Source organism: Panthera onca, chromosome B4 (genome assembly GCF_046562875.1).
Source record: "Panthera onca isolate mPanOnc1 chromosome B4, mPanOnc1 haplotype 2, whole genome shotgun sequence".
NCBI lineage: Eukaryota > Metazoa > Chordata > Mammalia > Carnivora > Felidae > Panthera > Panthera onca.
Window position 1 is genome coordinate 137,888,678 of NC_138345.1, and position 21,920 is coordinate 137,910,597.

General features: G+C 56.5%; 2 protein-coding genes across 3 annotated transcripts in view; both read left to right on the forward strand.

Annotated features, from left to right (window-relative positions):
- The window catches only part of ATXN10 (ataxin 10), a 537,342-nt gene that overhangs the window by 417,460 nt on the left and 97,962 nt on the right, over window positions 1–21,920 (forward strand). The window lies entirely within an intron of this gene.
- PPARA (peroxisome proliferator activated receptor alpha) overlaps window positions 13,210–21,920 on the forward strand; it is a 69,042-nt gene continuing 60,331 nt past the window's right edge. Inside the window, exons 1-2 of one of the 2 annotated variants that reach the window (XM_078449308.2) lie at window positions 13,210–13,390; window positions 14,385–14,534. The gene's annotated coding sequence lies outside the window, so the exon portion shown is untranslated. Of the gene's footprint in view, window positions 13,391–13,509; window positions 13,639–14,384; window positions 14,535–21,920 lie in introns of those variants that run through there. The other variant, XM_078449309.1, reaches the window with a different exon arrangement.

Below are 21,920 nucleotides of genomic sequence, written 5' to 3' on the forward strand. Positions count from 1 at the left end.
GAGGGGTTCTGTGGAGCCAGACAGGGATTGGGGAGCACCAGGAGGGGGACACGACTGGGAAGAGGAGAAGATCTGCCCAGGGCACGGCCCAGAGCAACAGGGGCTAGTGCTTAAGGCCAGAGGCGAGGCCCCAGAACCCTGTGAGGCGGCTGGAGGAGGAGGCCCAGAGAGACCAGTGTCTGGAGGGAGGACAGGCACATATATGGGAGGACTGGGATGTCCCAGAACAGAACAGATGCCCCCGAGGCACATTGGGGGCCACAGGGGCCACCCACACCACCTGAGCAGCCTTCTCCCACAGCAGCTTCCCAGGCAGCCAGGGGCCTGGTGATAGGGCTCAGATCAGGGAAGGAAAAAATAAATTCTTTGTGCCACACGAACTGCTGCCCTTTCCCACAAGCCCTTACAATCCTGTCTTTGTTTCCGGTGGAGCAAATCATAGGGAAACCGACGGCTGTTCTGTTCGCATTATGGTGGAGACTTAAAGACAATCCCCCCAGGGCCCAGGGGGAAGGACGCCAGGCAGCGACCTCAGTGGCCACGGGGGAAGGTGGATCACCAGGGAAGGGCACTCCCCAAAGTCAGGCCTGGAGCAAGCTGCACCTGGCTCCCTCGATGGGGTGGGGACGCTTCCCTGTGCAACTGAAAGATGGAGGTCCCCCAGGGACAGCATTGCGGCTGGCTCTTAGAACAGGCTAGAAACCAAAAACAACACAGGTGAGATGAGGTCAAGATGGAAATAAGCAAACAGAGACGGTCAAAGGTGCTGGCAGCGTCTTCCTGGGAAGCATATCCTACCCGGCTGACCATGGCTTTGCAGAGTGCAAGGTCCCAAGGTCCTCTGATCTGAGCAGACTGTGGGTGAGTAAAGGGCAGGCCCAGGCCCAAGCCAGCCGCTCTCTCCAGGCCTGCCTTTGCACACCCCCTCCCCCCATATCTCCACAACACTCAGGGGGGCCCCAGGGAGGAAACGAAACACTCACCCGTGTGCACACACGGAGACGTGAACGCCCACAAATAGGCTCACACGCACAGCTGTGAATGCACACCACACGCAAATACGTGCACGTGCACACACACAGACAGGGCACACACGTGCATACAGGTGCGTATGCTCACGCACACGGGCTTGCAGGCACACCGATGCATCCATGCACGTGCTCGAGCACATAATATACTCACAGACGTGCACGTTTGCCCACAGGCGTGCACCACACACAGTCACGCAGGCAGGCACACACGCATGTACACGCCCTGGGTGGTTTGCGGGGTCCTGAGCTGAGAGAGCCATGTAGCCTCCACCCCCCTGCAGGGTCCCGCAGCCCTCCCTTCTTTTTCTCCCCTGCTGGAGGAGGAGGTAGAGACTGGGCCTCGGGGAGCTCCCAGCTCTGCCCTGGAGGCAGCGGCCGAAGCAGCTGGGGTAGCTCACTCAGGTGCCAGGCTTGGCCCTTCCCTCTAGCAGCTGGGGGCTGGCTGTGCCCACCGGGGCAAGGTCACACAGCCTGCAGGGGCCAAGTTCTTGTTACTGTTTTGAAATCAATACCCCTTCCATTATATGTTAACAGAGCAAAATGGCTTTGAGACAGCCAGGGGGTAGAAATTCTGATTCTATCTCTCCTCCACCAGTCGACCAACAGATGATTCCTCATCCAACAAGTGCGCATTCGTCGCCTCTGACGTGGGAGGACCTGACACGGAAGGACACTCCAGGCCTTTCTTGTAAACCGGTCAAGTCCAAGGAAAAGCCCTACACGGACCAAAGCGATGGGGACCTCCTCCTTGCCCTCCCATCCCCCACCACGCGACCGGGGCCTGTGCAAGAAACGGTGCCCTCAGGAAGGGGTGACGGACAGGTGGACGGTGTCCTGACCGCTGACCCAAGTGGCCAGTCCCTCCGCAGCTACATAGGAGGTTCCAGAAACATTGCCTGTACCTACATCACTTGGCGTTTGCCAGAAGGTGTGGAAACAGCAGTGAGCCAGGAGGCGGGCCTCCCCAGCTGGCCGGTCCTTCCCGGGGCCACTGTCTCCTCACCCGCATAATGGGGGGTTGGAGGGCGGGTTGAACCAGGGCATCTCCCTGGGTCTTGCCAATGCAGCGCCACCCAAGGGGCCTGCCCAGGTGGCAGGAAGTCCTCTGGAGGGTGGGCCCATGGGCTCTGGGGTGCAGACTGGCTTTCCCTCCAGGGTAGCGTATCCACCATTCAGGAACCACAGCAAGGGAGCCATGGCTCAGTTGGCTGAGCGTCTGACTCTTGATTTCAGCTCAACTCATGATCCCAGGGGCGTGGGATTGAGCCCTGTCCTGTATACCTGTGTAGGGCTCCTTTTGAGCGTGGAGCCTGCTTGGGATTCATTCTCACTCTCTCTCTCTCTCTCTCTCTGTCTTCCGACCCCCTTTGCTCGTGCTGTCTCTAAAATTAAATTATCAAGAAAATTTAAAAAGAAAAATTGAAAAGAAACACTCATTTGCTGAGTTTAGGTTCAGGATCAAATACCCACACTTACCTGAAAAAACTATTCAATCGCCTCTCTCCCCGACCATGCGTGAGGCTAAGATTTTCTTCACAGACATCGCCGGAAACAACACAAGGCAGCAGGCAAGACGCAGAAGCTGCTGAGATGCCAGCCACTGCCTATTAAACCAGACGTTCAAGAGCCTTACAAAAATGCTTTAAACAATTTGGGGGGGCTCTGAAGAATATAATCAGTGTGTAAAAAATGTTTTAAATTTCATATAGGCAGGACTTCTTATTTTTATATGAATTAGTAAATATTTAAAGGGGTTTGTTGGGGCGCCTGGGTGGCTCAGTCGGTTGAGCGTCCGACTTCAGCTCGGGTCACGATCTCACCGTCGGTGAGTTCGAGCCCCGCGTCGGGCTCTGGGCTGATGGCTCAGAGCCTGGAGCCTGCTTCCGATTCTGTGTCTCCCCCTCTCTCTGCCCCTCCCCCGTTCATGGTCTGTCTCTCTCTGTCTCAAAAATAAATAAACGTTAAAAAATAAAATAAAATAAAATAAAGGGGTTTGTTTGTTTGCTTTTTTTTCACTTTAATTCGAATCCTTGGAAATATCAACGAGGATAGCCCATGTAAGCAAAATGTCTTGGGGTTCTCAATAGCTTTTAAGAGCACAAAGGAGTCATGAAAACAAAATCTTTGGGACCATCCGTCTGTCCTCCACAACCACAGCGCAGTATTTCGCATCAGGAAGTTAACCCTGATGGGACCCTATCTCAGCCGCGGATCTCTGATTCCACCGAATGTTCCAAAATCTCTTTTACAGCAACTAAAACTCCTGAATGGGAAGTGGGGAGCGAGTGCTTCGTGGGGACAGAGTTTCCGTTGGGAAAGAGGAAAGGAGACAGACCGTGTTAACGTTTGCACGGCGATATGGAAGTTCATGCCGTGGAACCACACACTTAGAAATGGTAAACTTTATCTGATGAATATTTTACCCCAACAAAAAAATGACTATGTAAAAAAATAAAAAGTTTATTCAAACACAGTTGATGTCATATGTATCACCATAAAAACAGGCAAAATTACAGAGCACCTATGTGATAGATTTCATTACAAAATAATCTTGTAGTGCTAGAGAGACTCCTGCACAAAATAGCTGGGCCTTGTTAAATCTGAACACGTAGGAGGCAAAATACCAAAAAAAAAAAAAAAAAAAAAAAAGGGTAATTTTTTTATACTGTCATTTAAAAAAAAATTTTTTTTTAATGTTTATTCATTTCCTGAGAGAGAGAGAGAGAGTGGGCAGGGGAGGGGCAGGGAGAGAGGGAGACACAGAATCCCAAGCAGGCTCCAGGCTCTGAGCTGTTAGCACAGAGCTCGACACGGGGCTTGAACTCACGAACCGCGAGCTCATGACCTGAGCAAGTTGGATGCTTAACCGACTGAGCCACCCAGGCGCCCCCTGTGCTGTTGTTGTTTTTATTAATAACCTCAGATGAGATCCTAAACCCCAAGAAGCTTCCAGTCTCGCGGAGATAGACTAGGAAACAGGCATGTAGGACCCAGGAAGATCCGCAGAGGCCCTGGGGCTGATGAAACACAGTGGAGAAACAGGGCCCGGAGAGAGGAGATCAGGGAGGCCTTCCTGAAAGAGGTGGTGCCCTGCACAAGGAAAAGCTAGTGTGACACATCAGATTGTGAGTGGGGATGCTGGGCAGAGACGCAGGGATGTGACCCTGGCCTTCAGGGATGTGGTGAGGGGGTGGGTCAGAGCCTGGCGGCTGGTGGATAAGGGAAGTGAGAGACGAGGGCCCATGTGAAAGGGCTGTGCAGGCGGCTGGGGGAGGAGTCAGGGCCGGGAGCCTTTTGACCGGGCCACGCTGGTCTTCATTGCCTCTGACTCTGGCAGTGACCGTCCAGGGCGGCCTCAGTTCTCCCCGCGAGGAGAGGGAATCACTGAGGGGTGAGGCCGGCGCTGGAGCTCAGACCCAGCACGACCTCGGTGCCCTGAACGAAAGGGTGCTAAGGACAGGGAGCCTCTCTCAGGGTGAGCCCCGTGTCACCCACACGGCTGGCTGAATCTTCCTTTCAGGGCCCGTACCCGGCCCCGGGGGGCCCAGTGAGGATTCCATGGGGGTCCTGCCCTTTCCCCCAGTCCAGAAAGTTCCAGCTGGACCTCGGGTCCTGCCAAGAGCTGCCCCCGCCCCGCTCTGCCATGGGCCGACCTCTCAGGTTCCCTTCCGGAGGGGGCCGAAGCGACTGGGCAAGGAGGCCCAGGTCTGGGTGGGAACCGGCCTCCTGTTTCCCTCACACCCTGGTGCCCGAGTGAGGACAACCCAGCCCCGGGTTCCCGCTGTGTCGCCAGAGCCTGCCCCACCCAGGAACCCCTCCATCTTATGGCAGGATCTATGACCTCCGCTGGTTCCAACAAGAAGTGCTATTTTTGGACCAAAGCAGCAAGTGACTGGGAGACCCACGGGAAGAGCGAGCTGGATGGTAGGAGGCCACAGTGAGTGTCCCCTCCGTGGGATGTGATTGGGACACGACGTGGAGCCGCCCTCCTACTCTGTGTTTGCCGAAGACAGAGGTGGGTGGCTTCCCGCTGACCTGTCTTGGCCCGGGGGGGTTCCAGCAGCAGAAAAAGGGAGCTGGTTCCCCAACCAGGCCACAGGCTCCGATGATCCCAGGCCTGGAGGTCGGTCCTGAACACATTTCCAAAGCACAGAGCACGAGCCACTGATCGTAATTCACGGCAAGCGCTCAGCCCGGATAGTCATGTGTCTGCTCCCCCCCAGCGAGGCAGGAAAAAATGCCTCCCTCGTGGGCCCTGGCAGCTGGCTCCTGGGGCATGTCCCAGTCACAACCCCAGGCACGACTCAGAGTCCCCAGCTGGCGGGGGACGTTTGAGATCAGCCAGCCCAGCCTCTCAGTTTACAGTCAGGAACGGACGTAGGGAGGTTGTGGCTGTCCAAGGTCACAGAGCCCAGGAGGGGAGTGGTGGGCACAGTGGAAAAAGCAAGGACACGTGAGCCGGGCAGGCGGGCGCTGGGGCCAGGCCCGCGGCTCCCAGGCTGGCGGCTCAGGGCTGTGGCTCAGCCCCTCTGTGGCTGCCAACCCTGGGAGCAGGGAGCAGACCACAAGCCTGCAGGCCCACTTGAGGCCGAAGTGCCCTATGCACAGTGGGCATGTCGTCGATGACCTCACTGGGCAGCCAAGCAAGGAGAGAGCCCGGGCACCTGACCCTCTGTCCAGGAAGGACGGCAGTGAACTGCTTTGCTCCGGATCGACACCACTCTTAAGGTGTAACCCCTGATTAGTGACCACTGCTCCCGTGCCAGGCAAGGCAGGGATGCACCCAGCATAAGGGACAGCCAGGTCCCCGTGCTTAACATCTGAACCAAAAGATACATAAATATCATCGATGATTGAGGCAATGGCGGGCAAGGTTATTTGGATCAATTCTCTCTCTAGAAATAAGTTTTAAAAAATGTATTAAAAAATGCTGGGGCACCTGGGTGGCTCAGTCAGTTGAGTGTCCGAGTTCGGCTCAGGTCATGATCTCACCATTTGTGAGTTCAAGCCCCGCGTCGGGCTCTGTGCTGACAGCTCGGAGCCTGGAGCCTGCTTCGGATTCTGTGTGTCTCCCTCTCTGCCCCTACCCCACTCGTGCGCTCTCTCTCTGTCTCTCTCTGTCTCAAAAATAAACATTAAAAAAAAATTTAAAGTGCTTACCAATTATGTTAAAAACCTCTAAAAGTGGCCAAAATAGTGGCACACCTCCAGGCCAAGTTTGGCGTGGGAGGGACAGCAGGCAAGGAGAGAGGTTGCAACAGCCTTTTTGTCCTGAGGGCCTTTGCCAATCTGGACAGTTTGGGCCTTGACCTTGGCGGAGCGGGACATATGAGGACAGAAGTCAAGGTACCAGGTTTCTAATGGGAGGCTCTCCCTCGTGTGAAGCAGGGGGCCCGAAGGCCACACACACCAGAGAGTGGGAAACAAGGCGGCGTGGGGGAACTTTCTGGCAAGTCTGCAGGAGCCCAGAGACTGCCTTGCTCTCGCACGGGGAAATCAGGGGGTCGCCGGCCAGTGAAATAGGAGTCCTGTGTGGAAAGCGGCAGCCCAGTCCTGGGCACCTGCTTAGCCATACTAGATTGTGTTTTCTGGGGTGGGGGAGGGTTGTTTTAAAATTAAACTCGGCACTAGGGGCTCCTGGGTGGCTCAGTCGGTTAAGCGTCCGACTTCGGCTCAGGTCACGATCTCACGGTTCGTGAGTTCGAGCCCCGCGTCGGGCTCTGTGCTGACGGCTCGAAGCCCGGAGCCTGCTTGGGATTCTGTGTCTCCCTCTCTCTCTGCTCCTCCCCCGCTCACGCTCTGCCTCTGTCTCTCAAAAATAAATATTAAAGAAATGCATGAAATTAGACTCAGCACTAACACTTTGCTCAGATGCTGCTTTTCCACGTGGAGAAATGAAGGGGTAAGTTGACGGTCCCCTCACCACACCACCTGGGGTCTGGTTTTCCCACCAGCCATCTACAAACCCCACCCGCCAGGGTGCTGCTCTGGTGTCCTGCCCCACGCCACCGTCACCTTCTAGAAGCTGTTCCCGTGATCGCCTTCACGCACGTGTGGAATTCAGCCTTCTTTCTGCCTCCAGCCAGCTCCTTGCCCTGCACACCCCAGGCTCCCAAGCAGAGGGAACCTTTCCCTGCAGAGCTGCCCCCCCCCCACCCCAGGTTGCCTGATGGCTTGTGAGCCAGGCCCCCACGTGGGTGTAACTCCCGAGGGCTCCCAAGGCAGCCAGCTGCCCACACCCCGTTCCCTCGATTTGTCAAAGATCAAAATCAGGCCCTCACGTAGGATCGTATACTCCACGTGCAAGTCCCAACACAGCCCAGAATGTTGACTTGCAAATAAATACCATAAGTAAATCTGGAGGAGAGAGCTAGCCGGGCACAGAAAGACTGGAAAAATGTCAGGAGGCCTTCGCAACGTGCTCTGTGTTTACCAGTAAACAGAGCCCATCTGGGCCAGCAGGCCCCGGACTTTGGGCTTTCCAAACCAACAATGTTTTAAACGGCTTTGGGGACTGACAGGGGGGCGGCTCTTGTCCTCGGCTCAGGTCGTGATCTCACGGTTCGTGAGTTCCAGCCCCGCAACGGGCCCTGCGCGGATGGTTCGGAGCCTGTTTGGGATTCTGTCTCTCCTTCTCTCTGCCCCTCCCCTGCTTGTGGTCTCTCTCTCTCTCTCTCTCTCTCTCTCAAAATAAATAAATAAACTTTAAAAAGCGGGGGTGGCATTTTCAATAACAGCACAAGAGCGTAAAGGACATACTCTCAGGGACAAAAGGGATATTTCTTTAAATTTTTTTTTTAATCTTTATTCATTTTTGAGAGAGAGACAGAGTGAGAGCGGGGGAAGGGCAGAGAGAGAGGAAGACTCAGAATCCGAAGCAGGCTCCAGGCCCCGAGCTGTCAGCACAGAGCCCGACGCGGGGCTCGAACCCACGAACCGCGAGATCGTGACCTGAGCCGAAGTCATGACGCTCCACCGACTGAGCCACCCAGGCGCCCCTAAAAAGGGCTATTTCTTTAAAGTGACTAGATGAAGCTTTACAGCAAACCCCATAATGCCCTTGCTTTGCTGCCCTGTCTTCTGCCGACCAGGAATATTTGGCAAACGTGGTCAGTCCCTGCAGAGGACTGGGGACTGTGGTCCACTTTCTCATTTTAGTGACAACCAAGGCCTAGAGATGCCCGTAGAACATCCTGGCCGTTCTCTTGCACATTTAGGGAGCCTCGTGCGTCCCGGCCCCTGTGCCGGGTGAAGAGCTGCATCGGGCCAACCCCCTGCATCGGGGAGCTCTCTCTCCGGAGGCTGGCAGCCGAAGCCGGTGGGGGAGGGGGGGGGCCCTGCACACTACTTGGGCTCCGGTCCATGCTGCCTCGACGAGCTGGAAGGACTCAGCTGTAAAAGCCAGATACCAGGGTAGACCTGAGGGTCCCAGGAGGGAACAAAAAAAAAAAAAAGAAAAAAGAAAAAAAAAAAGGCACTCTGCCTGCTGTCGGAGAGGTTTGAGGGCCCAGGCGATGCCAGCTCACTGGGGTGGTGAGACAGGCAAGGGGAGGGGCACCTTTGTAGACAGTGCTAAACGAGACAAAAGCTACAGGGGAGGTGGGGGCAGCTTTGCCGGTGAGATGGAGGCCAAGCAGGCTTCCTGGAGGAGGTGACCCTTGGCAGAGCCCTCAGGCAGGTGGTCGCCAAATTTCGACTACTACGACTCGCCTATCAGGTCCTGTGCCTGCGCTTCCTGCACACTCCCTCCTAATTCTCACCCCAGGGCCCACGGAGATAACCATCGCTGCCCCATTTTATAGACGAGGAAGTTCGGTCCAGAGGTCAGGTGATTCGTCCAAGGTTATGGTATGAGTAAAAGGTAGAGCCAGGTTGTGACTCTAGATCTGTTAGATTCCTTTTTTTATTTTAATTTTTTAATGTTTATTTATTTTGGAGAGGTGGGGAGGGGCAGAGAGAGAGGGAGACACAGAATCCGAAGCAGGCCCCGGGCTCCCAGCTGTCGGCACAGAGCCCGACGCGGGGCTCGAACCTACAAACGGTGAGTTCTTGACCTGAGCCGAAGTCGGACGCTCCACCTCCTGAGCCCCCCAGGCGCCCGTAGATCTATTGGATTCCTAATGTCTGCTAGTTCCACGGGGGTTATCGGGGATGTCCGAGGCAGAGGCAGTGATGTGCATATATCCCTGTATTTGTAACGCATTTGTGTCCAACATCCCGTGTCTCGTGTCTGCACTCCTCCCCCTGACCCTGCCCACCCACGACAGTGTTAATTCCCTACCGGACTCAGGTAATTGCGAGCCCCGTATCCGGCCGAGTGGAATATCCCCCATCAAGGAAATTCACCTATCCATCATGCTCTATGGCGAGGCTCCAACCTACTGGGTCACACGGGTCCTGAAGCTCCAAGCCCACTGCTCTAAACTGGACAAAAGACATCAGCGACCCGGCCCCCATCCTAAGGAGCTGAAGCCATCCGGGGAAGGCCTAGCGAGTGCCGCTGGGGAGGGAGAGGAGGGGGCAGCATCGCTGCCTCGGGCTTCTCAAGAACGACAGAGACAGATTGATCGGAGACAGAGACCCACGTTGAGGCGGAGCCTCTAGCAAAGCCAGCCGGTAAACGGCAGCCGGGACCGGTTCAGTAACGGCAATCGGTTAGCACGTATCATTTATTGTTTTTACAAATCTGACGGAATCGAGCCGAACTCCCCTCCCGGCCACGTCTGCGGGTCTTGGGCCATTTTCACTCTCTCCCCTTGAACGCGGCCCCTCTCTCCTGCCACGGACTTCCGCACATGCTCTGCCACCCCACAATGCTGGGGCCGAGACTGATCCCTAATACCGTGTTCCTGCACCTGCCAGAGACAGCTGGGTTATTGGGCCAGGGGAGCGCTGGCTTCTGGACCAGACAGCCCACCTCTGGGGGTACCCTGGGGCTGGTGCAGATGGCAGAACGGATGTGGACTCTGACAGCCCGGTTCTTGCTCCCTCCTGGAGATCTCGGCCACACGATATCATTTCCGGCCCTTGGTTTCTTCATCTGTAAAACGGGGAGGAACCTAGCTGCCTCGTGGGACTGCTGTGAGTTCCATGCCTTAATGTGACAAGACTTCTTTATCTGGACCCGTGAGGCTTTGCCGTCATTACTAGGATGGCAGTCACGTACGTGCCCTCGGTCGGCCTCCCACCGAGGTCCAGCCACGGGCCACGGGGCAGCTCTGTCCCGGCCAACAGTGAACTCTCCCTTTCTCTGTCTGTGTTCCCTGCCCCCATCGATTTCCACCATCTGACCTGAGGGCAGGTTTCCAGGAGATCAGGGGCCACTGCCCTGGCTGATGACACTCCCAAGCACAAAGTCCGTCTCATCAGAGGCTTTGCAGATCAACAAAGGGCAAACAGGTGACCTGTAGAGGCCTCGGTTCCTGGAAAAGGGCTTACCTAAGCTGTAGGGCAAACAGACAGACCCTGGCCTGCACCCCCAGCCCCACTGGGGGTGCTCTCCCCCACAGGGCTTGGGGCCAGCAGTCAGGTCTCACATTCTCTCCAAACACAGGTGGCTGATAGCACCTTCTTACAAGTTCAGGGTCTAACCCACTGCCTGCATCAAGTGGCAGGAGCCTCGTCCAGCTCCCTCCCCTCCCCCCCAATGCCCCAACACCCTGATTCTCCCCCCAGAAGCCAAGGGGAGAGCCTCGACATCTCTGGTGAGATCAGGCAAGTTGGTACATCCAGGAGCGGCTCACCAGGTGTGGGTTCCACAGACCCACCTCCTAACCTGGGCTCTGCAACTGGCCTATGTGACAAGGGACTTCTCTTGTGCCTTGGCCTCCCGGTTGTAATGTGGGCACAATAATAAGTTATGTCTCTGAACATCTTTAAGATTAGAAACTGTGAGTAGGAATGCTAAAACAGGGGCACCTGGGTGGCTCCGTGGTTAAGCGTCCGACTTCGGCTCAGGTCGTGATCTCACGGTCCGTGGGTTCGAGCCCCGCGTCGGGCTCTGTGCTGACAGCTCGGAGCCCGGAGCCTGCTTCGGATGCTGTGTCTCCCTCTCTCTCTGCCCCTTCCCCACTCACACTCTGTCTCTGTCTCTCAAAAATAAATCAACATTAAAAACATTTAAAAAAAAAAGCAAGAAATGCTAAAACAGCATCAGCACCAAAGAGAAGCTGTGTACCCCCAACACTCCTAGTATTTAGTGAGGCTCCAGAGGGACTCAGGTGGGGCTCAGACACATTGGCAAGGGCATTAATGTGTCTCTGAAGATACAGATTTCTGCTCAGTCCTGCAAAGGAAGCCGTCTCCGTTCTGTTGCATGGCTCACATTCTGCGACACTGGTGGTAAGCAGAGAGGGAGGGAGAGACTTCCAAGAGCTGGGGGCTGTATCCTTTGTGACAGTTTCTCCTATGGGGGATGTGTGTGACGGGTTCTTCATGGCAAACAGGAACCCACACCCCTGCCCCCATGCTTGGAGCTGTTTCATGGAGCTGTTTGTACCTGGGAGGAGGGAGGGAAGGGGAAGCTGTTGTTCAGAAGCGACAACTCGGTTCAAAAGTGACAACTTCGAACACAGGCATGAAAAACAGGTTTTGTCTCCCTAAAACCTTGGGAGCCCCAAGAACATAATTTCTCCATGTCTGCCAGGTGTAAACGCTACTCTGTTGAGCCCGGCTTCCTTTGTCCTCACCGGAAACGATTTTTCACCAGGTCTTTCCAGCTGCCTGGTTGAACGGGGCTTATGGCAGACCATCACAGCGGATCTGGGAAGAGAGGCCAACACCCCTGCATTTGGATTCTCGGTTTTTCACAGCCTGGGATCTGGAGCGTGTCAGGTGACGTCTTTGAACTTGGCTGTCCTCGTGAGGACATGAGCTCTGTACTTCCCTCACCGCTATATCCATGACACCCAGCGCTGTGTGGCTCCTAGCTGCGTTGGTAATAAAAGTTGGGCTTGTCGCTCTGAGAGCGGGAAGGTTATGTGGGTGTCTGCAGGGCGGGGCAAAGTTCACCACACCTAGGGGCCCATCAACACGGGTGAGTTGAAGAGACGTCTGGGAAAGGGCCAGGTACGGCCTGGGCTCCAGAGTCTCTGCGGAATGCGGGGATTTGTTCGGAGCTGGGTATCCTGCCCTGCGCAGGTCCTCCTGGGCGCTCGCCGCTACAAATAGAACAGTGGCAGGAGCAGCGGGAGGGCAGGGAGGGAAGCTGGCATAGCACACATTTCGTTCCCAAGGGAGGGGTGTCCTGATGCGCTGGCACCGGGGGCTTTGTGCATTCCGTGCGTCGCCGCGCAAACAGAGCAGCTTTGCAGCTCTCTCCCCTGCTCCTCGTCATTGGCTGCCGGGCCGCGACCTCCCCCTGCGCTGGCAGAGGCCCAGCGCCTTGGCTGGGCACAAAGTCAGCCCCTCACCCCCGACGCACGGCGGGAGGGGGCACGGCTCTCCCTCAGTCCGGGTGCGGGTGCGGGTGCGGGTGCGGGGCGGGTGGTCGGGGTTGACAGCGCTTCTCCACGCTGTCCCCGCTGCCCTTCACCCTTCTCTGTCCCCCGCCCGCCGGGGCACCTCCGCCACCTGTTGACGCGTCCTCCCAGCTCGTGTTCTCTTTCTCCTTCTGTTGAATCCTGGGGTCCTCGGGACTGGTCCTTCCCCGCCCGCCCCCCTCCCACCCCGGGCACCCCGAGACTCCAGGGCGCTCGCGCCTCGGCCCGGGCCTAGACCGGCTCGGCGGCGGAGGCCAGGGCTCCCGAGGGAGGAGGAGGGGCCTCGCCAGCGTGGCCCGGGCGCCGGGCGGGAACCTCCAGGGTCCCGCGGCCTCGCGTCGGCCCCCGCCGCGACTGCGGCCCCACCCGGCGCGCGGGCCCGGACGCGCGCCTACCCCCAGGCGCACGCGCTGTCTCCCCCCCCCTCCCCCCCCGTGGCGCGGGACCCGCCCGCCCGGTGACCCCGGCCTCAGTTTCCCCACCGGGGCGGCCGCCGCCGGGCACGAGGTGGGAGTCTCCGGGGCCGCGGCCCCGCCTCCGACCCGGCGGGCAGCCAATCGGGCGCCGCCGCCAGGGGGGTGTGTCCCGCCCGGGGCAAGGCCGGGGGCCCGGGGCGGGGCGGGGCTTCCGGGGGCCACCCGCGCGAGCCGCCCTCGCAGCCGGGCCGGGGCGGGGGGCCGAGGGGCGGCGCGTGCCGCGGGGGGCGCGGCTGGCACGGGCCCGGGGAGGCGGCGCCGGGCATGGGCAGGGGACGCGGCGGCCCCACGGCGGGGGCAGCGGGCGGCGGGGGCGGAGGCGGCGGCAGCTAGCGCCCTGCCCGGCGCCGCCTCCCTCGGCGCGCTCGCCCGGCGGGACCCGCAGGCGGCGGACCGGCCCCAGGTGCTCGGGGGCGGGCGGGCACGCGCGCGCGCGCGGGGGGTCCGCGGACCGGGCCTCCCCTTCTCCGGACCCGGAGCGGCGGCGGCCAGGGGAGGGGCCGGGCCGGGCGGCGCATGCGCGGGACCCGGGGGCGCGGGCCGAGCGCGCTGGGTCCGCCGCTGGGGATCCCCGGGGCCCGGGGTGGGGGGGCCGCCCCCTGCCCGGCCTCGCTCCGAGCACCCGGGGCCCCGGAGACGCCGTGTCCACAGGTTGTCCCGCGGGAGGGAAGGCCCCCCGGGCGGGGGCCTCGGGCGCGCCCTCCCCTCGGCGCTGTCGAGTCGGGGCGTCACCGACTGGGGGCGTCACCCGAGGCCCCCCGGGGTCCCCGGGGCTGGGTAGCCGCAGGCCGGGACCCCGGGACCCCCGAGGCGGCGCGCCCGGCGGCTGCGGGCGGACGGGAGAAACTCGCCCGCGGAGCGGCTTGGAGTCGCTGCCGCACTTTGCGCCCCGGCGCAGGCGGCGCCCCGGCCGGTCGGGACGAGCCCAGGGCAGCGGCGCCGCGCCACGTTTCTCCCGAGCCCGGCCCTGCGGGGCCGGCGCGCCGCTTCCGCGCCCGGGTCTCCCCGCGTCCCGGCCGCGCGGCCCCGGGGGAGGGAGTGCGGGGGGTGCGGGCCGGAAGCCGGGCTCTGTCCCCACGCCGACCCGGGACGGCCGACTGCGTGCCCGTGCTTTCCTCGCCTTCTTAAGTCGAGAGGAGGCACGGCGTGCCCCAATGTCAGTGTCAAACGTCTCTCTAAGAAAAGTCCACGGTGGTGTAACGTCTCGGATTTGGCGGGGCGCCCCGGGCCCTTCGGGGCTGCGCGCCCGCCCCAGCCCCGGCTCCCCCCGCTCCCCTCCCCAAACCGGGGAGCCCCCCTCCTCTCCCGGGGCCGCCTGGGAAAGGGCGCGCGGAGCGGGGGGCACAGGGTTTTCCACTGCTGCCCGAGTAGGGTCACGGTGACTTTCCTCTTCCAAGGTGGTGGAGAGTTGGGGAGAATCCAGAGGACACACCGTCATCATTTCCTCCTTTACCTTCTTGCTGCCGAGGCTGCCTTGAAAGGCTCTGCCTCCCCGAAGGAACCGCTCCCGGTGACCCAGGCTCAGCACTAAGACGCTGTCATCACAGGTAAATAGAAGGTTTGATTGGCTCGTGTTTCCAGACCGACATGTTTAAGTGTTTACTTCGGGTTGCCCTACACGCTGGCCATCCGGGGGTTAATTATTACTCAGTGGTGCAAAGTTGGGGGTATGTTTTGCGCGCTTTGAAAGTAAGATAAATGTGGGCCGTGCTCAGCTGCCGGTTCTTGGGTTTGTTTCACTGGGAGTTTCATTCCCTTATAGCAGCTCGGTTCCATGTGATATGAAACCCGGAGGTGGAACTGTTAAGAAATGTTATTCCTTGACAGACTGTGCAGTGACAGGTGCTGACGAGTACTGAACCCCAAACGTGCTGGCCCCTCGCCGTGTTCAGGCTGCTTTGAATATCAGGCAGGTAGCTTGCTGGGGTGGCGACTCCGGCCTGGAACCGTCATCACACAGGACAGGCACAGCCGGGAGCAGACACGATTCTTTCTGTGCAACTCTGAAGCAAAAGCAGGTTCACCCACGGTTGAGAAAATGTCTTTCTCTTTTCTCAGATCTTAGACGTATCATAAGAGACGTCCCATAATCGTGAAATAGTTTCTACCGGCTCATGTCTGTCAGGCTCATAAGCAGATTTTTAAACGTTGTGCGTGAGCGAGAGAGGCTGAGAGGAGAGGAAAGGCGTGTTTCTTCGGTAGAAACCACTTTGTCATCGGCTTCCGTTTCATTGACTATTGGGCGAGGAGAGATCTTGCCGTGTGAAATAAATGTTTCTGCTTCATCATTTTGAATGTCCGTATACTATTCCATTGTGCTTAGGTACAGCCACTGTTTAGCCAGTCCCTTAATGTGTGTGTGTCTATATATTATGGTGTGTAATATGTATATATTATTCATTCCACAAATATTTACTGAGTAGCTGCTATGGGCTAATGCGTTCAGTATTGAGCAAAACAACCATAGATCTGCTCGTGAAGCTGATTTTTATGCCAGAATACAAAAAAGAAAGTTGGAGATTGCCCTCCTCATCCTAAAAGATGATTCTGGGGAGTCTGGAGAGAGAAACCATTTTTTGCCAAAACATCTGACTGTTTGGTTGCTGGTCAACCGGTGATCTCTTTCCTGCATGCAATGAGCAAATGTGTACCTATGACAAATATTCTTTAAGTAGTCCTTAAAAATAAAAAAAAAAAAATGCTGGGGTGCCTGCGTGGCTCTGTCGGCTAAAGGTCTGACTCCTGATGTCGGCTCAGGTCATGATCTCACGGTTCACGGGATCAAGCCCCGCATGGGGCTCTCTGCTGACAGCACAAAGCCTGCTTGGAATTCTCTCCTCTTCTCCCCTGTTCATGCACATGCTCTCTCTCTCTCAAAATAAATAAATAAGCATTGTAAAAAATTAATTAACTAAATGCTTCTTTGCTTAGTGCAAACACATTATAAACACACCAAATCCTCTTTTCTTCCTCTCCCACAGTCTCTGCGCCTGAATATTCTTAAAGGTGCCTCACCTTCCAAGTGCCTGGTGATTTTGTTGAACACTTCAACTAATTTTGCTGCAGTGCAGGGAGAGGGTGTGGCCTGTGTAGTTTCTGCCTTTTCTTTTTTCTAATTTTTTTTTTTAAATTTTAAATGAAAACAATTTTTTTTTTTTAACTTGAGGACCTCTCAATTTTATTTCTGTTTTTGGTGGCTTGATACCGAATCCCTCTTTCGAGTGTTCCACAAACGTTTCAAAGAAAGGCATCGTTGCTGCGTGGGGCGTGGACGTTGGCTGCGTCTGTTACTTAAACCTGGTTATTGATGTGGAACAAGTGGGTTCACGTCCAAGGCCATGTCACGTGGCTAGGGAAACCTAGGCGATGAACTTTAATTTCCAACTTGGTATTAACACAGTTTTAAGGTAAGAAACCAAAAAGGATGTCCCAGTGGACCGTGTTTGAAAGAACCTGTTTCTTTTCCCAAGGATTTCTTTTTTATTTTATTTATTTATTTATTTGGCTGGCGGGGGGGAGAGGGGTAGAGGGAGAGAGAGAGAGAGAGAGAGAGAGAGAGAGAGAGAATCTGAAGCAGGCTCCACGCTCAGCGTGGAGCCCCATGCGGGGCTCCATCTCATAACCGTGAGATCGTGACCTGAGCCGAAGTCAAGAGGCGTACGCTCGACCAGGCACCCCTTCCAAGCATTTCTAATGCTGACATGCCGTGACCTTCTGGAAAAGAGCACGGGCGTGCGAGTTTTCCAGCTGGTCCTACGGATAATCAGACATGACGTGGTCTGATTGTTGTTGTTCCGGGGAGGTGTGTTTGTTCTTTGCCTCTGGAGTATCTACTTATGTAACGTCTTGTAGGGGTGATATTGCGACGTGTGGAAGAGGGTATACACTCCGAAAAGGGAAGAATTTACTCCCTACTAGGTCAGCCCCGTTATAATTATTTTTGTGGTGGAGCGGCGTTTGTTCTGAGCTTGTCGTGCAGTTTCCGCAAAAGTATTTGAGCATTTTGGTTGGCATCAGGTTGCTGCTGGGCACGGTGGAAATGCCTTAGCTCGTTAATCACGTTAGGTCATCAATTTGGATTCTTGCTCCTCGGCTGCTGCCTGCCAGGCCCGGGGTCTTCGTCCACCTGTCTGGACGGCCCTTGCCTCATCAGAAAATGGAATTCTTTTCCGCTTCACCTGTCGGAAGGGTTGGGACGCTCACAGGTGGTGGCTTACGGGAAGATTCTTTGTAAAGTATCGACAAGTGTGCAGAGCCCCGGAGGGGTCTTAGGAGGAATTTCTCAGTAGGTAAACGAGTCCGACATCAGTGAGAACAACCGTCACAAGCATTTTTGTGCTTTCTCTGAACGTGGCCGCCCCCTCACGTTTCTGGTGCTGATGCGTTTTGCATTGGCCTTTACTCCGCTGTACGTGGGTCGTGCAAAGGTCTGTTCCTCATCCTTGGAGGGTGAAATCCTCCCGGACGTGGGCACGACTTCGTTGGGCACCCCCCTCGGTGCTGCAGACAGCAGGCCTGCCTCCCGCCCCTCCCTTGACGTTTTGCAGCTTTCCCCCCGCCCCCCAAACTGGGATGGCCGGACCACCTCTCTCCCCCGACGAGACGGGTGTCGCCACACCCATGCTGGGCCGCCACGTGCTGTGTCCTCCGCATCCCTATTATAAAGCCGCAGTTGCAGTTGAAATGATTCTGCCCCCGCTCATCGCTAGGTCTGGGGTATGTCAGGTATTCGATAGACCTTTTATGAGATGGCCCGAGAGTCTAATTAAATAGAACGCGATTTCTTTCTGCAAGGTCATGGATTCAGATGCCAAACAACTGACTTATTAGGCAAGGGGTATGTTTACACCCGTGTGGGGTGGGGAGTGCTCATCTCTAAGAGGGCGGGAGTCCCTGCGGGGGGAAGAAAGGCACAGGAGGAATTGGAGAAAACCCTGGCTACCTGCCCGTGTGTTCCGGGACGCTGTGCTCACCTGCCTGCTTCTAGTTTGCTCTGTTTTCAGGGATTTGTAAGTAAAGAGGAGGGACAGTTTCGCATCTGATCTGCATGCTTCACGCTTTCGCTTAGAGACCACAAGTCAACCTTTAGGAAAGCATCACTTTGAATCGTCCAAGTTAGAAAAGCAAATGCAGGATGACTCATTGCCTCAAAGACTACGAAGCCGCATGTGAACGATTTGAAACTATAATACACTTAAGTGAATGGGACACCGTAGTTCCCTTTTTTTTGTTGTTTGTTTTTCATTTTTACGTGTGGGGGAGGCCCCGCGTTTTCTTGCAGCCACTTGTAACTGAATAAGCCTGTGGTGATGTGATAACCACACTGAGGTGACAAATTGCCAAGCTCCAGTAAAACGGACCCAGTCATTTAGAAGTTGACCCGTGGATACATCCCGGTCTGAAATATCCTAAGACGTCAGTTGTCGGCCTTAACTGACTACTTAAACACATGCTTAACAATTAAGCAACGCGGCTCGTAAGACACGGGATTGAAGAATCTACATGCCACCAAATCTTGATGATCTGAGAGCAGGTTTTCTTCTATTACCTGTATGTTAAATGGGGCGTTTTTTGCCAGGAGAACTTTTTGAAGCATCTCAGGCAGCTTTCATCATTGGACAAGTTGACATCCGTTAGGATACCTCCACGCGGAGCACACTCCCCCCGTCTTGGAGGGTGAGGAAATTTGATAAATTCGACGGTCTCCTTTGGCTCGTTTTCCAGGACAGCATATGGCACCTGGGTCAGAGTCCTATTCACTCACTGTCCACTTACTTTCCATTTTAAGTTTATTTATTTATTTGAGAGAGAGAGAGAGAGACAGAGAGAGAGAGAGAATCTCAAGCAGGCTCCACGCTCAGCACCAAGCCTGACGTGGGGTTCGATCCCACGACCCTGGGATCGTGATCTGAGCCGAAATCAAGAGTCAGGCACCCGACCGACTGAGCCATCCAGGCGCCCCGGGAAGACATTCTATCTTGTGGTACTTCCGAGACCAGGAAAGCAAACCTAATCCGTTCTCCTCAGGGAGGAGTCCTGGAAGGGACGGGACGAGTAGCTGAGAAACAGGTTCGGCCGTGGGAGGATGCTGACCGCACGCGCCTCGTGGGGAGCCGTGCCCTGGGAAGAAGGCTTTGGAAAAGAAGAGGTGTGAGGAGAAAGGTATTGAGTGTGTAGCAGCATCTGAAGGTAGTGTTCCTTGGGCGAAAAGACCAGTGTAAACAGGGTTAAAAGAACTCGCGTGCCAGGCCACGAGAAAAGGACACGGGCGCAGACGTTGGAGCACTGCCCCAGCGCCGAGAAAGAAGGTTCTAGATGCGGGAGGAGGGTCAAGTGAAGGGATAGGGGTCCCGGGGGAGCCGGGAAGCTCACACAGCTGGAGCCGCCGGTAGAAACCACCCCAAAGAGGAAGCTCCGACGCTGGCAAGGTCCCCGCCTCGGTGTGTGAGTCCAGGGGGGAGAGGGCGTTCAGCAGGATGTCCATACGACGAGAGGGGAAAAGGTGGTACTTTGTTTTCACCCCAGAGCCCGAAAATGATGGGCCTTCTTCTGCTCCGTTCTCTAGCTTAGATGAACCCAGCCAAGTTTGCTTTTCACATCTAGGTCAGAAATCTACATGAAGGTGAATTTTGTTTCAATTTTTTTTTGAAAAAATTGAATTTTAAAAAAATTTTTAATTTTTTAATGTTTATTTATTTTTGACAGAGAGAGAGAGAGAGAGAGAGAGAGAGACAGACAGACAGAACATGAGCGGGGGAGGGGCAGAGAGAGAGGGAGACATAGAATCCGAAGCAGGCTCCGGGATCCGAGCTGTCAGCACAAAGCCCGACAATGGGCTCGAACTCACAACCATGAGATCGTGACCTGAGCGGAAGTCGGACGCTCAACGACCGAGCCACCCAGGAGCCCCAACATGAAGGTGAATTTTTAACCACATTCAAGGACACATTCAAGGACAGCTGGTAGTCTTTCGTTCTCACAGGGGCACAGGACAGTAAAGGAGGCAGAATCTAGAAGGAAGAAGCTAAGCCAGGAAAGCAGACACATCCATGGCTGATTCGCACACTGAGACCAGCAGAGGCAGGGGAAGCGCTCAGCCACAGTGCATTCAGAGGTGGGCTTTCCAGGTTTGCGGAAGTCACGCTCTAGAAAGTATTCCGGAAAGATCCATGGCCAGATACGGTATCGGAACTGGCACCTCCTCTGAGAACAAAGTCTCAGAGGGACAAGAGCAAGAACCAAAACTTAGAACTCAGTAAAGGAGTTGCTTTTAAGGGATGAGAAGTGAAATTCCGGCCGAGGTGTCAGCACACCATCCGCCTGTTGTTCCAAGACAGCTTCCGTCATCACGTTTGCTCACGCAGAGCTGCGTGGCCCAGGGACCCGGGAAGCAGACGCTTGCTTTCTGGTCCTGGGCTTGTGCCGTCCGCAGAGCCCCGGGCGCCCCTCTCCGGGCTCCAGCAGTCAGTCTCCGCCGTTGCCTGGGGCGCCCGGCCTCGCCTCCCCCCTGGAGGCCCGTGCACTTGACCTCAGGTCCGACGTCCACCGGCCTCCGGACGTCACCCTGACCCTCCCGGGACCTCCCACCCAGACTGTCCAGCCCTTGCTCCTGGGCCAGCACACGGCCTCCCGGTGGGCCAGTGGAGACGGGACGAGGGCAGGGTCCTGCCCTGTGGCTGTCCGCCTCGCACGGGCACATCTGGCCTGCCCCTCGGTTTCCCCAGTGACAAATGGGGTGACTCCCAGTGCTTTCCATGGGTGCTTGCAGCTGGCACATAGTAAGATGTCCGTAGGCGTTTCTTTGCTTATGTTGACCGTCAGCCTTCACGGTGACTCACCCAGCCCTACTGACCTGCTCCCGTGGTGCATAGGAAGGCCCGGGCCTCACTCGCAGGGGGCCGACATTGCTCCCCTACCCCCAGACCCTCTCACGCACCGAGGTTCCTCCTGTTGCCTGGGCTGCTCCGTTACCCCGGACCCTCAGCATCCCCCCTCGCCCCCGTGACTGCTGCCTGGAGATCTGAGCCTGAAGTTGCTTCCTCAGGGAAGCCTCTCTGAATTGCCTGCCCGGCTTGTATCCCTCTGATGTGAGCACTTCCGACGCCCGGTGCTTTTCCTGCAAAGCACACACGCATTACGGGTTCGCCGTCGTGGCGGCCTGATGACAGCCGCTGTCCCCGCCGGACGCGGACCCCAAAGCCTGGAGCCGTAGCTGCCTCGCTCTCCGTCAGCCCAGCGTCGCCCGGAACTGTGCTGCCGGCTCGGGCGGTGCCCCCCGAGTGAGCTGCGAGCCCCCGTGGGGCCGCTGAGATTCGCCAATGGCCCAAGCAGGTACCACCACCTTCAGGGAGCCTTCCGAGATCTTCCCCCAGACCAGATACGAGAATTTTGTCCCTCGGGTATTCAGACCCTACGACAATGGGAACCTGTCTGGTCTGATTCCGCCTTCACCACAGCAGCTGTTCACTGAGTACTTCAGTCATTTATTTCTAAGCCTGAGCATTTATTCAGCAAATATTTACTGAGTGCTCACCTTGTGCCAGGCAGTGTTCTACGCGCTGAGGAAGCAGTGGAAAGACAACACGCACAGTCACCCTAAGAAAGCACTGCATTTCTGGACGAGTGGGGCTCCCAGGCTAAGAGGGGAGGCAGGGCCCAGAGCAAATAATGCCAGAGTTTTAACAGTGGTCTGGATGGACGACTCGATAAATATTTGTCTTTAAAATTCAGAATACCCGGGGCACCTGGGTGGCTTAGTCAGTTAAATGTCAGACTTGATTTTGGCTCAGGTCATCATCTCCTGGTTCATGAGTTTGAGACCCATATGGGGCTCTATGCTGATAGCTCGGAGCCTGCTTGGGATTCTCTCTCTCTCTCTCTCTCTCTCTCTCTCCCTCTCCCTCTCTCCCTCCCTCTCCCTCTCCCTCTCCCTC